This window comes from Vidua chalybeata, chromosome 14 (assembly GCF_026979565.1).
Source record: "Vidua chalybeata isolate OUT-0048 chromosome 14, bVidCha1 merged haplotype, whole genome shotgun sequence".
NCBI lineage: Eukaryota > Metazoa > Chordata > Aves > Passeriformes > Viduidae > Vidua > Vidua chalybeata.
The window spans coordinates 18,974,020-18,992,301 of record NC_071543.1 but is presented as its reverse complement, the minus strand read 5'-3'; positions in this window follow the sequence as shown (position 1 = coordinate 18,992,301).

Here is an 18,282-nt window from a genome sequence, read left to right as displayed (position 1 = left end):
TCGGGTGAGTTTCAGTTCAAATTCGCCCAGCACGAGGTTGTTTGTCTTTCAAGGTGTTGGTGTTTTGCTATGGACACCCCTGCATTTATGAATCCTTTTGCTGTCACATACTTACCTGTACTATTATTGTATTTGATATTGCAAATTACTGTATGTCTAGTGATGGCAAAAGGCTTTCATGCTTAAAAAAAAAAGGAATAAAAAAATGAAAAAAAATTCACAATCATCTTACGTAAACTGTGGGGAACCTGCAGTTTGCAGCCCTGGTGGAGCAAGCGCTTCTTTCAGCCCCCACCATTGCCTGCAGCCTCCCCCGGCTCCTGCAGGAAAATGACAGGGCATTATGGGAAGACGTTTTTGGGAAAATCCTGCCTGGATTGCAATTGTCGGATGCACTGTGCTGAACTTTTCCCCTTACCCGTTTCTTTTGCATAATTTCAAGGCAATGCATGGAAAGGTTTTTCTTCCAGAAGTTGGTTATTTTGGTTTTTTTCCAGTTCCCAGATTTAGATATCCCTCGCCTCCAGTCATTTCCAAGTCAAAGAGATGGATTTATTTTAAGAGATCTAAATTACCTTCTCAATTAGACACACGCACTTCCCAGTCAGCGTTCCCTAGCCATGATTACACCAGGAGGGTGTATGTAGGGATGACATCATGGCATGGATTTAGAGTGTTCCGAGTTCTTTCTATCCCTGCATCATAAATAAGTATGGAACGAGCAATAGTGATGTTAATTTAGGGGCAGACAGGTGATACGTAACAACGCTACTAATTCAATTAATGTGCCTTCTTAATGGAGAAAAAATTAAAGCAATTCTTTATTTTTTCTCATAATTAAGGACTTTTTTGTGTGGGTACAAATCTACTCATGTAAAATTGATTTGAAAATTGAGCTACTTTAATAGCCATTTTGTAGAAGGGAGAGAGGGAAGGGATTCCACAGCTCTCTGCTCTCTTGCAGTGATGATTCCTCAGTGAGGTATGAGTAAGGTAGGAGGATTTCAGTTAGTGTATTATTATTATTGTTATTATTGCTATTATTATTAACCCTTCACTGAACAGATTTTTCCTACCCTCAATAATGTTTCCTAGAATTTAAAATTGATTATGGAAGGAAAAATATATAGCTCTTGCCAATGTTTGCTGTACCAGCAAGTTGAAATTAGTGGTTTCTAGAGAAAGAGTCTTTCTAGGTCTACATATCATGATAAAATATTTGTTACTTGATTTATTTAAATGAAAAACAACAAGAAAACAAGTTCCAGTTGTTATTATCCTCAAAATAAAGTTGAACTCCAGCCATTTATTTCTTCAGGGCAGATTGATCTTGCCTGAAGCCACAGCTGGTCCAAGACAGGTCCAGAGTCAGCCTGTTCCCCCTGCCACTTGTTAGGGCCAGGAATTGGGAAAGAATCAACAAAAAAACAGTTGTCTAATGAAATTTGTGATGCTTCCCTCACTGGTGTGATGACTACCTCATTCAGCTCCCATCCCACGTGTTAACATGATGTCCTGCATCCCTCCAGAAAGCAAACGGGGGTTTCCTCCCCTCTTCTGGATTCTGAGCCCATTTTTCAGGGATATGTTGTTTCTGTTCCCGCTGTATTTCCTGCCTGTGTACTGTTACTGCTGTCATTTATTTCTGTTTTTTTTTTTCCCCAAATGTGTGTTTTATTATAACACAAGCAAAGAGGAGAGGGGCTGGCTCGGGGCTCTTGGAGTAACTGGGTGTTCTGTAACTGTTAAGCTGAGTTTATTCTGATGTTACCTGGTTTTGTCAGCCCTGGGAGGTTTTTTTTGGGGGGAGGAGAAACTTCTGCTGTGTGTTTGCTGAGAGACAGAGCCTGCCTTGCCCCGTCTGTCAGATGCTCTTGGCCCGTGTGGCTCCATCATCACCCCACACCTCTGGCAGGAGGGGACCCAGCGTCCCCATGGCCCATGGTGGGGTGGGGAGTGGGGGTCCCCCCAGGTGTCCCATCACCATCCCCAGCTGCCTGGAAAAGCCAGGCCCTTAATTCCTGCCGAGCCTTGGCCCCTGCCTGCGGAGCTGCCACCACCAGCCTTGTGTTTCGGATGAAAAATAGATGCTAACTGAAAAGGAAGAGAGGGAAAAAAAAAAAAAAAAAAAAAAAAAAGAAAAAATAGAAACATTTCTCTAATTTACCCAGAGGAAACGTTCCTTGCCACTCTGAATAAAAGCACAGCTGAGAAGGAATGTGAAATAATTCTGTATTAAAAGGGGGCATTAAAGAGGTCAGTAAACCCTTATGCCTCCAAGAAAATCATTTAAACACCAGTTTTCTGGGCTGACCCAGGCTGCAGTGGGGGATGTGAGTGAGGGGCCCTTCCCTGGTACAGCCTTGCTGCGTGGGGCCAAGGGGAGACCCAGAGAGCAGCCCTGGCTTTGCTGCCTTGGCCCTCTCCAGAATATTTTGGTACTCCTGTCACTGTCCCTCTGTGTCACTCAGATGAGTTCAGGCTCCTGGGCAAATTGCAGTCTCTTGGTTTTTTTTTCCTCCTCGCATCGAAACTGGCCATGCAAAAAATGTTCCGAGCTGCAGGGCGGGCAGGAAGGCTTTTTGGAAGGGTTCCAGATGTAATTATTGTGCTTTTTAATAACTTAAACCTGTCCTCAGATTTGGTTTAGGAAAAATCGCTGGGATCTGTTGGTTTCCTTCAGGCAGACTTGCTCTGCTCCCCTGTTTATCCAGGAGAGCAGCAAGCACCGACGATTCTCCCCCGAGCATGACGAGGACCCCATCTGGAGCAGCTTTGGGGCTGGGGGCCAGGGCCTGAGCTCTTCCCTGCTCCCTTGGGAGCCTCCGGCCTTTCCCACCCTCGAGGCTGCAGGGCTGTGCCGGGAGGGATGGTGGAGGGCTGGGGGGCACAACTGATGGCTGGAAAAATCCACCCCCCAAGCACTGTCTACTGAGGTTGTTGCCGTTCCCTGTTTGTTGTGAGCTGGAGGTGGCCTGTGGATCACACTTTGTGCAAAAGTGAATTCCTTTCTTTTTTCTTTTTTTTTTTTTTTTTACTTTTCCAAATAGGAAACAAGTTGCTTTTGTGAAGAACACAACTGTCTGATGAACACGTTGAAATTATTCTTTGGTGAGGGGGGAGGGAGAGAGTAAAATAAATAAAAAAAAAAAATCTAATTTTGAGTGGAAACACATTTGTCTGTCATTGGGGAAAATGGATGGTCTTGTTGCTACAGCTGCTTGTGCAGCTCTGGGTAATCTCTGACCCAACCTGTGAGCTGCGGTACGCGCCGGGGAGAAGCCCAGCCGCCCCCGCTGCGAGCTCTGCTGAGCCCGAGACGGAGCCTCCGCCGGCGTCAGCTGATGTTCAGCTGATGTGAGCTGGGCTAGAGTCTCCAGACGCCCCTCCCTCACAAACTGGCTCTCAGCAGCAGCCGCCCCCGGCGGCCGCGGGACCCAGCGCGGTACGTCTCGTCATGGTGTCTCCGTTGCCGAGTATATGAAGAATAAATTGTTGTATATGCTGATATGTATGTTATGTACATTTTCACGGTGATTGAGTCATTGTAAACAACAAAATGGAAAAAGGAAAAAAAAAAAAAAAGAATCACCATTCTGTCTATTTTATGAAGATGATAAAGCAGCTTTATTAAATTATTATGATTCTGTTTCCAAATGGTGTACCTGCCACATTGGGATTTTTTCATCTGATGAGAACTTTGTTTTCCACCTAAATGTGATTTTCTTTTCTCTGCTTTGAGCATCTAATGCATTTTAGTATTAAAGCAATTATTGAATAAAATGGAAAGTAAGTGTTTGGTTAAATATGCCTCAGTGGGTTTGCTTTGATGGGCTCCAGGTGCTGGTCCTGCAGAAGCCAGCATGCGGCCGGGTGCCACCCCAGCCCCGTCCCTGTCCCATGGCTGCTCAGCTTTGGCACCCAAGAGGCTGCAAACCTCAGGCAGAACTTTCCTGGTCCTGAGGAGGGGTCGTCACCATCCCCAGTGGTGATCAGCTGGGGCAGGCAGGCTCTGAGCCCCCGTGAAACTGGGCATGGTTCTGGTCCTCTGCACTGCCACCTTCACCTTCGAGGGAAACACAGCTATGAGAGGGATGAGCACGGGTAGGAAACACATCCAGCACACACTTCTCCACTGAGGCATGGCAGAGGAGACTCTATTTTCTGTAGTTTTTCAGGAGGGTGCTTTGGAGGAGATGGTGAGGAGCATCCACTGCCTCTGAATTAAGTGGTTGATGGACCACACTTACACACGGAGCACCCGAGCACTTTGTGGCTACCGGGCTAAATGCTCCCACAAGGTCTCTGCTCACTCAGTGGCTCGGTCAGGGTGACACCAAGGTGGAACTGGAGCAAGAGCAGTGGTGTGGGAAGCCCTTTCCCTGGCACAGGAAGATGCTTGAGCTGCACACCCAGCATCATCCTGCCTGACAGGGACACACAGGAACAGAGGCCAGCTGCAGGTAATCACACCTGGATGAGGTCCCATCACTTCAAACCAGCAGGATCTGACCGGCCTGGAGTCAGCTTGTCACAGGTGTGTGTTGGCACGGAGACCACAGGTAATGGTTCACAGCCAGCCCGGTGCCAGTTGTTTGCCACCCTCATTAGTGAGTCATTTGGCAGGTGGGTAAAAGCAGATAATCCGGGCTGTGGGAGGGAGGCTGGTGTTTGTTTGAGGGGGATGGTTTGCAGCCGGTCTGGGGAGCAGCGGTGCTGCAGCAGCAGAGCGGTTCCCGTGCCCGAGGAGGCGCCGGGCTGCTGCGGCATCCCCGAGCCGGGACCCTGCCTGCCCCGAGGACCTGGGGCCGGAGCTGCGCCAGCACCACGGACTCGGCTGCCAGGTAGGAGCTGAGCGTGGTTGCGGAGGGGTTGCCCAGGTGAGCAACACTGCCCTGCCCAGTGGGCGGTGGGCAGGGGAGGGCAGCGGCTGGGGGCTGCCCAGGCCGAGTGGGGTTCACTGTGGGGGGGGGACAGTGCACAGCCCCAGCCCAGGGCTAGGCATGGCCCGGCTGGGAGATGAGATGGGGCTGAAACCCCTTCGGACGGAAGATTCTTCTCGTGGCATCCCAGCCCCGTGCGCAACCTGCCGGAGCCCTGCGGGTGCTGGGCTTGCTCCTGGTTTAATCCATCCGCTCGCTGTGCTGGCTGGCGGGTTGGCGCTGGCAGGTCGGAGACGTGTCCCCGGCCAGCTGTCCCCTGTCCCCCGCCGTGCCGAGACAGCGGCGCTGGGCTCCGCGTCCGCAGCAGCGCCGGGAAGGGCCGGGGTGGGCGGCCCGGGGGAGGGACCGGGCGTCTGCCGCCGGTAACAACGGAGCGCTCCTGGCTGGAGCCGCCGCTGGCCCCGGGGATGTGCTGGATGTCGCTGCTGGCTGCCGAGGGAAGGATCCCGGGATGCAGCGAGCCCCAGGGCAGTCCCTGGGACCGGGGGCTCTGGCCGGGCTGCGGGGGCTGCTCTGTGCCGCTGCTGTGGGTGCGCTGCATCCATCGCCGGTCCCCTGAGCTCCCCGCCCTCCCTAGGAGAGGCTTCTGGGCTTGGCCGGCCGGCTGGCTGGCCCTCTCCCGTGGGAGAGTTTCTCGGGGTGCTGTAGTGCACCCCGAGGTACAGAGCCCCCACCCTGCCGTGCCTCTGGCTGCAGCGAGGGGCTCAGCGTGAAGGCCAGCTCCGTGAAGCCAGTGAGAGAATAAATTAGCAAAGAAAGCAGGCAGCCCTCACCAGGCGAGGTTCAGAGCCGTGGGTTCCATTCCTGTATCTTCTGGACATTATTCTATATTACATTTGATGTTAAACTGGAATATCTAAATAGAGCCAAATTGGATTAAGAAGCAATGACTTATTGTACACTCTGACTGTTAAGCCCACAAAGGCAAGAATAAATAAATTGGAGGAATCAAAGGCGTGGAAGCATAGAGCAAAAATATATATAATATATCTCTGTTTGAAGCAGGGCTCTGCTCAGGGTTTGCTGTGGGCCCAGAGGGGCAAGTGATGGTCCCTGTTCTGCTTTTCTGTTGTCTGGATCCAGGTTCTGCTCCTATATCTGGTGCTGGAGCTGCCTGCTTGCCTTGGGCAGGAAGCAGTGTCCAACAGCCCCAGTGGGCTTCCACTTGTTTAACTTGCAGCTGCTTTTTGTTTTGTGTTGTTGTCCTTTCCTTCTGAACGTGATGTAAGCGAGCGTCCCCAAAGAGCCGTGGCAGAACAAACACAGGCAGGTGCACAATTACAGAGCTCACCTCTGCTGCTGCACGCAGCCCTGCTCAGCTCCCTGCTCCCCGGCCCTCGCTGGCAGAATGGGCTCTGCAGGGTGGAAGGCTCTTTGGGGACAAACTCTGGGCTTTGGGGTGGCTGTCACGCCGCTGGCAGGGGTGCCTGGGCAGCTTCTGTGGGGACTTGGCTGCGATCTGCTGTGCTGCAGAGTGATCAGTCACTGTGACCCAGCCTGGAAAATAAAACAACCCAAGGAAGCAGCACTGTGGTGCTGCTGTGGAAAACCCGGCCGTGGCAGTTTCCATTAATACAGATAAAAAATTGAGACACAGGGCAAACAATATTAACCCCATCACTGATCAAGCTTAAAAGCTTTTCCCAAGAAAAATTGTCTCTGGATTGCAGTTAAATAATGGGCAGGGGGGTGGCTGCCTGCAGAAGCCTCTGCCATGGTGCTGGCAGGTGCTCCTGGCCAGGGCAAGGGAAGGTGGCTGGGATGGCAGCAGAGGGTCAAACACCAGGCTCATCCCTTGCAAAGCTTTAGGACATAAGAAGCTCCAAGTGCCCCGTGTTTTAGAGGAAAATGGCACAGAAGCAGATCATCAGCCTTGGCAGAGGCCAATCTTTGCTGCCTGAGGGTGATAAATTGTCTTCCAAGGCAAAAATAAAAAGGAATTATAATAAACCTCCAGGAGAGAAGCTTAGTGTAAGGGTTTTCAGCTTCCCAGACAGGAGGAATGGAGGCTGATTGGTGGGAGCTCATATCCCCAGACGTGGAGGTAACTGGGGCAGGGACTGCCTGTACCCTTTGGGCTGCCCCTTGCCTGAGCCTTGGTGGATGTGAGAGCCCAGCATGTCAGACCTGCCACTATGGTGCTGGTGCAGCTTCATGGGGCAGGGACCACCTTGGAAGGGCAGGATGGGAGGTGGGGATCTGGGCAGGAGGCTCCAAGGATGGGGACTGCAGCAGCTTCATCCTGGCACTGCTATCAGAAACCTTCTGCTGCTCCTCTCCCTCCGTGCCCGTGAGGAGAGCAGGCAGCAACAGGATTGTTTTGACTGAGAAAGGGAAAATGAGCAAATAATATTCTCCAGGATCCTTTCCCCCCTCCCCCTTTCTTTCCTAACCCTTCTGATAAGGAAAGAACCTTTTTTTTAACTCCCCTCTCTGTGTCTGCTGCACACCAGCTCAAAGGCTGTTCTTTATGTATTTGATTCTCTGTAAAATTGATCTTATTCTCTTTGGAGGAGTTAGGTTTAAATCACAGGATGAAATTCTGGCCACAGTGGATCAATAACAAATATCAACCTCAGCCTGGGGTAGAGACTTTGGTCATGGAATGTAGGTTCCTTGCTTCCCAGTGGGAAATGTCATCCGTTGATGGAGGACATTCTTCCCTTGCTCAGCGAGTGAGTCCCAAGGTCTCCATTGGAGCACTTTGGTTCTTCTGTCTTTCTGCTCCAGCCCTGCCTGCCTGTGCTTGGGACTGAGAAAAGGGACAAACTCTGCACCTCTGAATTCCAGTGGGAAGCCTCCAGCATGCTGCCATTTGCCTCCCCAGCCTTCCTCTGGTTCACTCTCCGCCTCTGCCGGGGGTGCTCGTGGCTGTGAAGGCACAGCACAACAGTGGCTGGCCTGGCTGGGTGAGGCAGGAGCCGTGCTAAGCTAGCAGTGAGCTCTGGCTCGCTGCCATCCCCCCTCCATCCTTAGTCCCTGTCTCTAAACCCTAGCATGGCTCTGCATCCTGCAGTGCCTCATCCCTGGCTGGTGGTGTAGGGAAGTTGGCCAGCATTGACACTCACAGTCATTCTGAGAGGGTCCCCCAGGCAAAAAAAGAATTTTTTACTATTTTAATTTTTTTTTTTAAATTCTTCTTGTTGCTATAGTAAATTTATCCGCCTCCTTGAAGGTGGTGGGGGCTGACTGGACAGCCATGAGCAGGACGCAGCCCCCGTCACGGCGAGGGTCCCCCTGGGTGCCCTCAGCCGCTGGGCTGGGCGGTGGCAGGGTCCCACCTCTGCAGGGCTGTCCCCACGGCAGCCCCGTCTCCCCTCCCCACTGCCGGCGGAGGGAAGCTCCCCCGAGGCAGATGGTACAGCAAAGCTGTGTCTTTATCGGGCGATACTGGTAGCGTTCAGCTGCTTTTGAAGTCTCCAAAGGGAGCTGGGATATTTCTTGATCTGCTCTTAAATAAGTCATCGCCGCTGCTGTTAACTCGCATTAAGCAGCGAGGATGCCGGAGCGGCGGCGCAGCCCGGCAGCCGGGACCGGAGCCCGCCCGCACGGGGCTCGCAGCCCTGGGCCAGCCTCGGGAGGAGATTTCGGGCTCTTCAATATTTGATGTGCCAAGTTTATTTTAGCCTGAGCCAGACTGCGATGGCTGCGCCTCCACAGCGCGGTTAGTCGGAGGAGCAGCCTCGGATGGTTGGTTTAGCGCTGGCTTTGCACCTCAGTTTCCCATTTCCATCTCAGCCCCGATCCCTGGCCACGGGAGCTGTGCCCGAGCCCTGCCCGCAGAGCTGCTCCCTGGCAGCTCCCTGGCCTCCTACACGTGCCCACCGTGCTGGGCATTGCATCCCTGCCCAAAGAGGGAGGCAGGAGCTGCTTTCTGCTCGAGCACTCCGCGGTTGACACCCGGGTACCCTTTTCTTCCTGGTCCTTTGCTTGTGCTGAGCTGTGGAAGGAGGAGGGCTTGGGAGGCTGAAAGAGTGCCCGATGTCCGGGAGGTATTCAGTGCTAACAGAAACATTGACAGGTCAGACTGTGTTTCTTAAATGCTCCTTTTTCGCTTTTGCTCGTTCCCCTTGGACTCTCTTCCCACCAGCAGCACCTTTAGCATTTATCTCATTCGCGTCCTCTAAGCAAATCTTATCTCTACATTTATTGCATCTTTGGGAATAGTAATTTTCAAGTCAGCTTTCACATTACTCCATATTTGTTACTAGTCCTCTGTCGAGGGAAAACCTGGCTCTTTATTAGTTCTCTGCCTGATACAAAACATTTAATTTGAACAGAAACCACCAGGAGAGAGATACATATTGCTTTTCATAACCAAAGTGTCAACATCTTGACCAGACTGTAGCTGAAGCAATCTTTACCATATGGTGGATTTTTATACTTTAACGTCACATCTGCATCCCCGCTGCCTCTCCTTTCATTCCAGAGATGCTGTGCTGGTGATAAAAGGCGCTGTCTCCGTGTCCTTCCACAACACAATCACAAAAGGACCCCTCAGCAGATAAGGAACTAAACCAGAGATACAATAGCTGTGGCTTCCCACTGGCTTTCTGCTCAATAGCTTTCTGCTATGCAGTTCACAAAAAAAAAAAAAAAAAAAAGGGAAAAGAAGAAAAAGAATAGCAATGAAGGAGCATGTGTTGGGAAAATAAGCGCCAGTAAATCCCAGGGAGGGCACGGCTGAAGAACATGCTGGGAATAGCGACTAGAAGTGGGCTGAAACAAGATGAAACCGTTTTTTTTCCCCAGATTCCTGGTAAATGGGATGCTCCCCACAGCTTCACTGAAGCTTGGGGCCCTTCAGAGTATTCAGACTTGGTTTTCAGGAAAACGGGGCTGCGCTAGTGTTGAGTTTTATTGCAAGGTAATGCAGAAATCTGTATTAACCTCTGTGGATCCTGGCAGGAACAGGACGTACGGAGTTTCTCGCTGGAAAGCGTGTTCAGAGCCCGGTGCAGTGGGGAAGGAGCTGTGTGTAGCTGTCACTGAGCAGTGGGCAGAGGCTGTGCACAGCCTCTCCTGAGCCAGGGCAGTGCCAAAAGAGCTCCGGGGTCACCTCTGGGTTCTGCCTGCTCAGGCACTGCCTCCGTGCTGCCCCCCAGCCCTCCTCTGCCTCTCCTTACCCCTCCTGAAGGATGCCAGGAGCTTTGTTCCTTGAAGAGTGATGTGAGCTTCAGACCCCTTCCTGGCAACAGGGTTTCTTGGCGTGCTGTCTGAACTGGCTACAGAGGCCTGGTTTTTGTTGTGTTGAGGATGCAAAGGCTCTGCTGCCAGCTCTTCCCTTCCCTCACCTGGGCTGGGCTCCCACCTGTGAGCCACCACACCTCACAATGGGTGAGGTGCTTCCTCAATGGGCCTTTTCACTCTGCCGTTTCCTCAGACTCTTGCCTGCCCTCTTTCCCACCCCTGGGGCCTCGTGATTTGCCACTGGCCTTCCCACACTGCTTTCCACATCCCTGCTTTGCAGAGCCTGTGGGCTTTGCTTGGGTGCAAGGAATTCCAGGGTTGGGCTCCGCGCTTGGCACGTGCCCCAAACGCTTGCCTCAGCGTTTTGCATGCCGCAGAGGATTTTATTGTATTGCTTTAATGGGAAGTCATGCAACTCTGAACCCCAAATACACAGCTCTGTAAGAGTAGTGGCTGGAGGAATCCGCAGATAATTCAGTCCTGCCTCCCTTAAGTGAAATAGGATGTTAATACAATACAGTGGAGAATCGCTAATACAATCCTATTTTTATACTAGCACTTTCATGTCATATTAGAAGAAGATTCGACTTTTAGATCTTTTTTAGCAATTTAGCACAGTGAGGATTTCATTATACTGACAGAACTATTGACAAAAAGAAACACATTAGAATTGGGAGGATAATGGTCCTGGGGAAGAGGAAGTTTTGCAAGGCTTTTCATTTAAAACTGGACTGGGCAAAGTAACAGGCACTGTGCTGAGGGGAATAATCCTGCATTAGCAAAGGGGTGGACTGGCTGACCTTTTAAGTCTTGTCACAGACTAATAGAAGTCAGAGATGGAAGAGACTTTTAGGTCACATCAAACACTTCTTCCAACCCAGCGCAAGATTATTTCTCGATATATTTGATGGTGTTTTTTTCCACTTCTAAAAGTTCCAAGTCACGAAGCTTTGTCTCCTAAGGAGCCTTTTTCACACTGTTTTACCAGTAAGCGTGCGCTTAACTTTGCGCACTATCGTTAATTCCCCTGAATTAAAGTTGTTAAATCCTGCCGAGACTTAAATTGGATTACTCTCAGCCTGCAAAGTTAAGCACCTGCATAAGACTTTGCAAGAGGGAGGTTTAACAGATCTTAGCATTGAGTTCTTCTCACTTTTCCACCTTAATCTTTATTTTACTTCACAGTCCTCTCACCTTTCCCTTGCCTGGTTCAGCTCAGCCTCTCCTTCTCCCTCCTCCTGATGTGCTGACAGTTCTCACCTTCCCCGAGGTCTGAGCTCTCCTCCCCAGACTGGCTGTGGCTCTGCAGGCCTGTGAGACACGGGGAACTGCCTTGCCAGCAGCAGCGTGGCTTCTGGCACTGGATTCAAACTGGGATAGCCTTGCTACAGTGAACGATTAAAGTGTTTTTGCCACCCCCTGCTCCATGGTACAGCTTTGGAGCAAGAGGAGAGGGAAGCACGGGCATGGGTGGTGAACCTTCCTTGCTGTGGGTCTGTGACAAGAGGAGGAGAAGCTTTCCTGTTCCATCTGCTCCCAGCCTCCTCAGCCAGGTACCCACTCTCCATGCCGAGAGCAGATGTTCCTGCTGGAAATAGGCTTCCCTTCTGAAGCTGGAGCCATCACTTTGCATTAGAGCCTGCAAGCCTGCTTTCTGCCTTATAGAGCTTTCCCTGCTGACAGGGTGTGAGGCACAAAACATTTTAAATGAAGATCTTTACAATTGTGAACATGCTGCAATAAATATTAATGCTAACTTGTTAAATGGCGAACCAGCAGCTCCTGCAATGGCTGGGGATGCCTCTCCTCAGGTGGCACACGGCTGTTGCTCTGCACTCCCCAGCCTCGGCTCCTGCTGCCTGTCAAAGGTGGGTGCTGCCCAGGGCACGGGGTCCCTGCTGCTGTGCCACTCCTGCCACCTTTAGGGACTGCAGCAGAGTGGCTTGGAGGGAGGGCTGGGAGCTGCCCCGGCTGCCCCCAGGTGTTTTCTGTGTGAGCCACCCAGGAGGGTCTGAGGGCTGCCCTGCAATGCCCACTTCAACCCAGACTCCCTCTTCCTCTGTCTAATCACCTCAAAGGGACAGAGAAGCATTGTGAATGCAGGTGAACCCGGTGGGGAGAAATGCTGATGTGACTCCAGTTCAGAGGGCTGAAGGATTTCTTTGTTATAACTATGCTAGAATACATTAATATACAATTTACAGGAGATACTAAAACTACAAACCTACTTGTTCTAACTCCCATATCTAACTCTCTCACAACTTGTGACCCTCTCTGAGAGTGCAGCCACATTGGATTGGATTGGCCACCAGCCCCAAACAATCCTCACCAGAATCCAACCAAGCAATCACCCCAGGTAAACAATTCTCCAAACACATTCCACATGAGAAAAACAAGGAGCAGAAATAGAAATTTTCTCTTTCTTTCCTCTGTGCTCCTCTATGAAAAAATCCTGAGAGAGAGAAGAATGTGCCTGCCACAGACAAGAGCCCTGTGTAACTTGGTTCTGTGGGGTGCAGATGAGCATTGGTGGAATTGTTGTCACAGAATGAAAGGCTCCTCAGAGGGTGACCTGTTGCTGTTAATTTATGTATTACATTAGTATGATGGAAGTCTGAATAGGCCTACCAAAGCAAATGCTCAGGTTCAGTTGTTCCCCTGGTGAGCTCTGGGGTTGTAAACAGAGCTTGTCCAGGCTCCAGCCCAGCTCTCTGGCTGCCTCTTGCCTGCTGAATAGCCATATATTGTCCAGGCAGGAGGTGGATTTTCAGCAGAGACAAAAGCAGGACAAGTTCCTTTTTGAGATTTTAAGCTTGAGTTCATCCAGAGGAGACAATTTACTTCTCTTTGTTGTTTCCAGCATCATTCATCCCTTCTGTTTGTGCTCTGTAGAGGCTGAGCCTGGGATATCATCTGAAAGAAGTTTCTCTTTCAGGATCTTTGATGTTAGGTTTGTTATATGTATATTTGAAAAGTACTTCTGCAGTGACAAAGCTCGGCACTGCTCCTGCTGGGCTGATGTGTGTGTGAACCTCGCCAGTGAGTGGCAGTGATTAATCCTGCAGCACCATGTGCTTTTGTTGCTGCACAGAGCAGCAGCACTTGGGTTTGAGTTGGTGGCAAAGGGGATGCAGTGGTTTTCCTTGTCCTCAGGCGTGGAGGCGTCTGGGGTGGGGCATTGCTATGCCCCCCTGGCCTGCCAGGGCTGCTGGGGATGGATGGGCTCCTGCTCTGTTTTGCAGGGAGGCTTCCAGCCCTGTGTGCCCAGCAGGGCAGGTCCAGCCGTGGTGTGTGAAATGCTGCAGTGAGCCTGTGAAGATGGGCTGACTTGTGCAGTATACTGATTTCAAACAAACAACAACAAAAAAAAGAAGCTCTGCAGGTGGCTACCCCCAACCAGGAGGGCTCAGCTGAGGCCTGGATCTGAACCATCCCTCAAACACCTGCCCTGCAGAGCGCAGCTGGAGCACTTCCCAGCTCCTGTCAGGGTGCCAGTGACTCCAGGTTTGCTCTTTAGCACCTTGCTGCCCGTGAGCAGAGCAGAGGGTGCCTGTGCCAGCCCAGGACTCGGCTCTGTGCTCAGCCAGTAGCAGATTCCGGGAGAAGGTCTTGGAAACAGGATCTGAGCTTTCCTACAGCAGAGCCTGCTGGCTTCCAGCAGGGAGAGACATGGGATGCCCCGAGCCAGGGATGGCAGCCAGGCTGCCAGGCCTGCTAGCCAGCTGATCTGCTCCCCTGTTTATGTCTGTTGTCTCTTTTGAAGCAGCTCATGCCCTGGGCTACTGCAACATCTGGTGGTAATAAACAGTGCCATGTAATTGTGCTCTGTGTGGAAAAGGGTTTCCTTTTTTTTTTTTTTTTTCAGTTTAAATTTACTCATTGTGGTACTGGTGGTAATTAGTAGGGTGTTCTTTTTGCCACAGCCTGTGGTGCTGTGGAAGACCTGACACCCATGGGGACATGCTGAGTGCACCAAGCAAGCCAAGGCACCCCAGCACGTGTCCCTGCCAGGCTCTGTGTCCCTGTTAGGAGGGGCTGAAATCTGCTTTTGTTTGCTAGATGCTACATAAATAACATCCAGATCTGTCGCATTTGCTGCTAATTGGCTTGCAAGGCCTGCTTGTTTGAATTGTGGAGCTCTCACAGAGATGGGTGACCTTTGGCAGCACAGATTCCAGAGAAATCCCCAAAGCTCCGTGCCTTCCTTCCGTCACTCCTGCTGTGAAAATCTGCTGAGAGGAGCTGCTCCCCTGCTCTCCCATGCCTTCCCCCTCTCCCCTGCTCTGCCATTCTCCCATATCTTCCCCACCACTGCACTGAACTCGTCTTCAATGACACATGCCAGGAATGCTACTCGTTAATTAACAACGAGTTAATTAATGAGCAGCAAAAGTCCAGTGCTCAGAGTTGTTAAGAAAGGGCACTGAAGAAAGCATGCTAAACTTTTTTTGTCTTCTGGGCTGTTTCTGAGGCAGCACTCAGGGCGCTGGTACATCTGTAGGTGTTTCCCAGGCTGGAGAGGAGCAAAAACTTCCCTGCAGGAGAAAATCCTGATGTGGCTTGTTTTGTGATCTGCAGAGGATCTGATGTGCATGGCAGTGTGCTGCCCAGCCCTGTGCTGAGCCAGCTGCACTGCTCTGTGTGGGGATGGGGCTCTCTGGCTCTGTCATCCCATGGGGCTCTGTTTCGTAGGTTTGGGGTTTTTGCTGGTTCAGCTGCTTGAGTCAGCTCAGCAACACACCAGCTAAGAGCAGGGTGAGTAATGGAGTGGGACAGCTCCCTAAGCTTCCCTAAACCAGCCCCACAACACCCTAAACCTCCATGGAACTGCCTGGAGCTCAGCAGCATTTGTGCTTTTTTCCTAGCAGAGTAGCTGGCTACTTCTTTCCCATCTGTCCTTGCAATGTCTCTTCTTATTATTCCTTTATTTGTATTGATTTTAGTTCACTGGAACCTGAATTGCTGGGTGTGTAAATTGCTGGAGTCTGGCTCTCCCTTCCATGTGGCTGTGACCTGGGGTGTGATCCCCAAAACAAAACCCCCCTGATGAGTCAAGGCCCCCATGCCAGCCCATCTGTCGTGTCCCCCCATCCTTGCACATTGTCCCGAGGTGCCCCCTGGGTTCTGCTGCTGGCAGGGAGTTTTGGGTGATGCATGCTCGGCCCCTGCTATTTGTGCTCTCAGTTACCAGCTTAACCATGGTGATTTACATGGCAACCCGATGAGGCCTGGCATTTCAGTGCCTTTATGCATTTAGCGGCATCAGCTCCCATGTAATTTAATTGTCTGTGTTTTAAACATAAATCAGCAAACTGTGGGCTGGAGCAGAGCAAACTCCTGGCCGGGCACGGAGGCTGCTCCTGCTGCCTGCCCCTCGGGCGAGACACGGCCCATCCTGGTGTCCCTGCTCCCCAGGGATGCTCCAGGCAGGAAAGTGAGGCTGAGGATGTTTCAGCTGCATGAGCCTCCCTCGGGGCTCTGGTGTAGGTCAGCGTGGAGCCGAGTCCTGGCAGTGCTGGGAAGGTGGTTCCTGCAGCCCCCCAAAGCCCCTTGGAATGTGACACCTCGTGGACTCCCCTTCCAGCCAGGTTTTGTTTGAACTTGGCCAAGGGGCTCAGAATTCATTAGGCCCTGTGACTAATAGTTGTGACTCAACCAGCCTCATTTCCTGAGGAAATTGGGCTAAATGCTTCCCCACAAGTTCATGGAGAGCCGCTCCTCTCGGCAAGGCTTTGATCACCCAGTGTCAAGCATCTGGGCAAAATGGTGTTTGGGTTTTCACTCGCCTCTCTTTGTGCAGCGGCTCCCTGGTTTGAGCAGGGTGAGAGCAGCACCCGTGCCGCCTGCTGCTTCCGCGGGGCCTGGGGAGAATGTGCCAAGAGTGTGGGAATGGGAGCCAGGACGTGCTAATTGGACAGTGTTTGGGCTGGGGGACAGCCTCCCCCTGCACTCCCCTTCCTTGCTGGTGCCGGGGGGATTTCTGCCGGCAGATTCCCACCGCCACAGCTGTGTCCCTGCGAGTGGCGCTGGGAAGCAGCGCCAAAATCCTCGAGGGCACTTGGCCCCGCTGTCCTTCCATCCCTGGGAAGCCGCTGTGCTGGCCAAGGCCACTGGTTGCCATCACAGCCAAGGCCAGGGATGAGCTGCATCGCCCTGCCAGGTCCCTGGGCTGCGGGGAGCAAACAGGGTGTGATCCCACACTGGGTAAGTCACAGCTGCAGGCTTGGCCAGCCAAGGTGATGCTTTTCCCAGACATCCCCCATCTGTCCTGCCTTCAGTCCAGTACAGGCACTGCAAGGGGGAACTGGGATGGAGCTGCTTGTGTGGCCACCCCAGCATCCCCTTGGACTTCTCTCACCCTCCCTTCCTTCACCCCTGGCCGGTGGTCTCCAGCCCACAGGAGCAGCAAATAGCAGTGCTGTTTTACCCTTCTTTTGCACTCTTCCACAAAGCGTTTTGCAGGTTCTTTGGAAAGTATAAATCCTCCCATGCAGGGTAAATCAAGGACCAGAGGGAGGTAAAAAATAACTTAGGGAAAAAATAAACCTCACACTGCCAGGTCTTAGCAGATGTATGTCAGGGTACATGTTATACTGGAGCTACGGCAGTAAGGAGCTTCTTTACACCAGCTTTTTGTAAGCCTTTTAGTATGCGAGTGCTCCCTGTAGTGCAAAGCAGCTTCCCAGAGCAGTTATCTCCTGCAGCAGCACGGCATCTCCATACACGGCCGGGGCCGGCGGGGTCACAGCTGGGCAGGTCCTTGCAGACAGGGCCATCTCGGCGTGGAGCCCGGCTCTGCAGGCGACAGGAGCTGCGCTGCCTGCGCCTGGTAGGAGCGGCGTGTGGAGCTGATTACCATAGCTAATTCAGCTCCGCGGTTTTCGCTGGAGGAGGCTGGTATTTTGGGATGCAGCAGGTGAGTCAGGGTGAGCCAGGCGGCGACCTGCAAGCATTCCCACAAACACCTTAGTGGGCTGGGGCCAGGAGGGCACAGGGTAGCTGGGGGCAATTTATTCCCTCAACGACATTCACAGTGTGCAGGCTTGAACAGAGAATTATCTATTTTTGTGTGCTGGGTTTATGCCCACGGAATGACTTGTCTCCTGTCCTTAGCACAGAGCAGTGCAGGAGCGTGTGGCTTGTGCAGAGTGGAGTCGCTCTGTCTCCCAGGATGGGCTGGAGGTGTGAGAACAGACCTGCTCTACAAACCCTCCTCTTGCTGAGGCTCTGCTCTTCCTGGCTGGTGCCAGCTGAGTCCCTCGCCGGTGGTGCTCAAGGTGCTGCTGCCCTCCCTTGCAGGAGAGCTTGGGAAGGTGAGGCAGGCTGGGGCTGCTCCAAGGTGGGGAGCAGGGTGGATGCTGGGCACTGACAGCAGAAGGATTATCCCTGCCAGCAGTGGGGCTGGAGTCCTTGTGGAGCCAGGAGCAGGGCAGAAGGAGGTGGCACTGTGTTCTGTAGAGACACTCACAGCTCCAGACAGTGTGAAAGATGCAGAACCTGCACCCCGACAGACAGCGCTGCCAGGCACACTCACAGCAGCTCCTGACCTGGGCTGGCTGTGGCTGAGGGATGCTCTGAGCCCGGTGTACAGCCCCTGTCTCACTGCCCAGCTCGGAGCCACCTCCCAGACGGAGCCTGTGCCCGTGGGTCGGGCCCTGGGGGCGCAGGGAGGGCGGTGGGCACGGCCACCCGCACAGCCCGGCTGCGCCCGGAGCCTGGGCGTGCAGCTGGGAACCTGCCAGGCTCGCTGCCCTTCCCATCCAGCAGTTCCTGGATCATTTACCAGCAGCCTCTGCTGTGTGAATACTTCCCATCATGAACGTTGGGCTCGTTTTCATATTTTTCTTCTGCTCTGTTTTACTTGTTTTTAGCATGCGAGATCCACTCTTTGCCTCCTGCCTAGCCCTGTCCTGGCCTGCTGTGTCCCCTGTCCCGGAGCGGGTTGTGTCCCCTGTCCTGGCTCGCTGTGTCCCTGTCCTGGCTCGCTGTGTCCCTGTCCTGGCTCGCTGTGTCCCCTGTCCCGGAGCGGGTTGTGTCCCCTGTCCTGGCTCGCTGTGTCCCCTGTCCTGGCTCGCTGTGTCCCCTGTCCTGGCCCGCTGTGTCCCCTGTCCCGGAGCGGATTGTGTCCCCTGTCCCGGCTCGCTGTGTC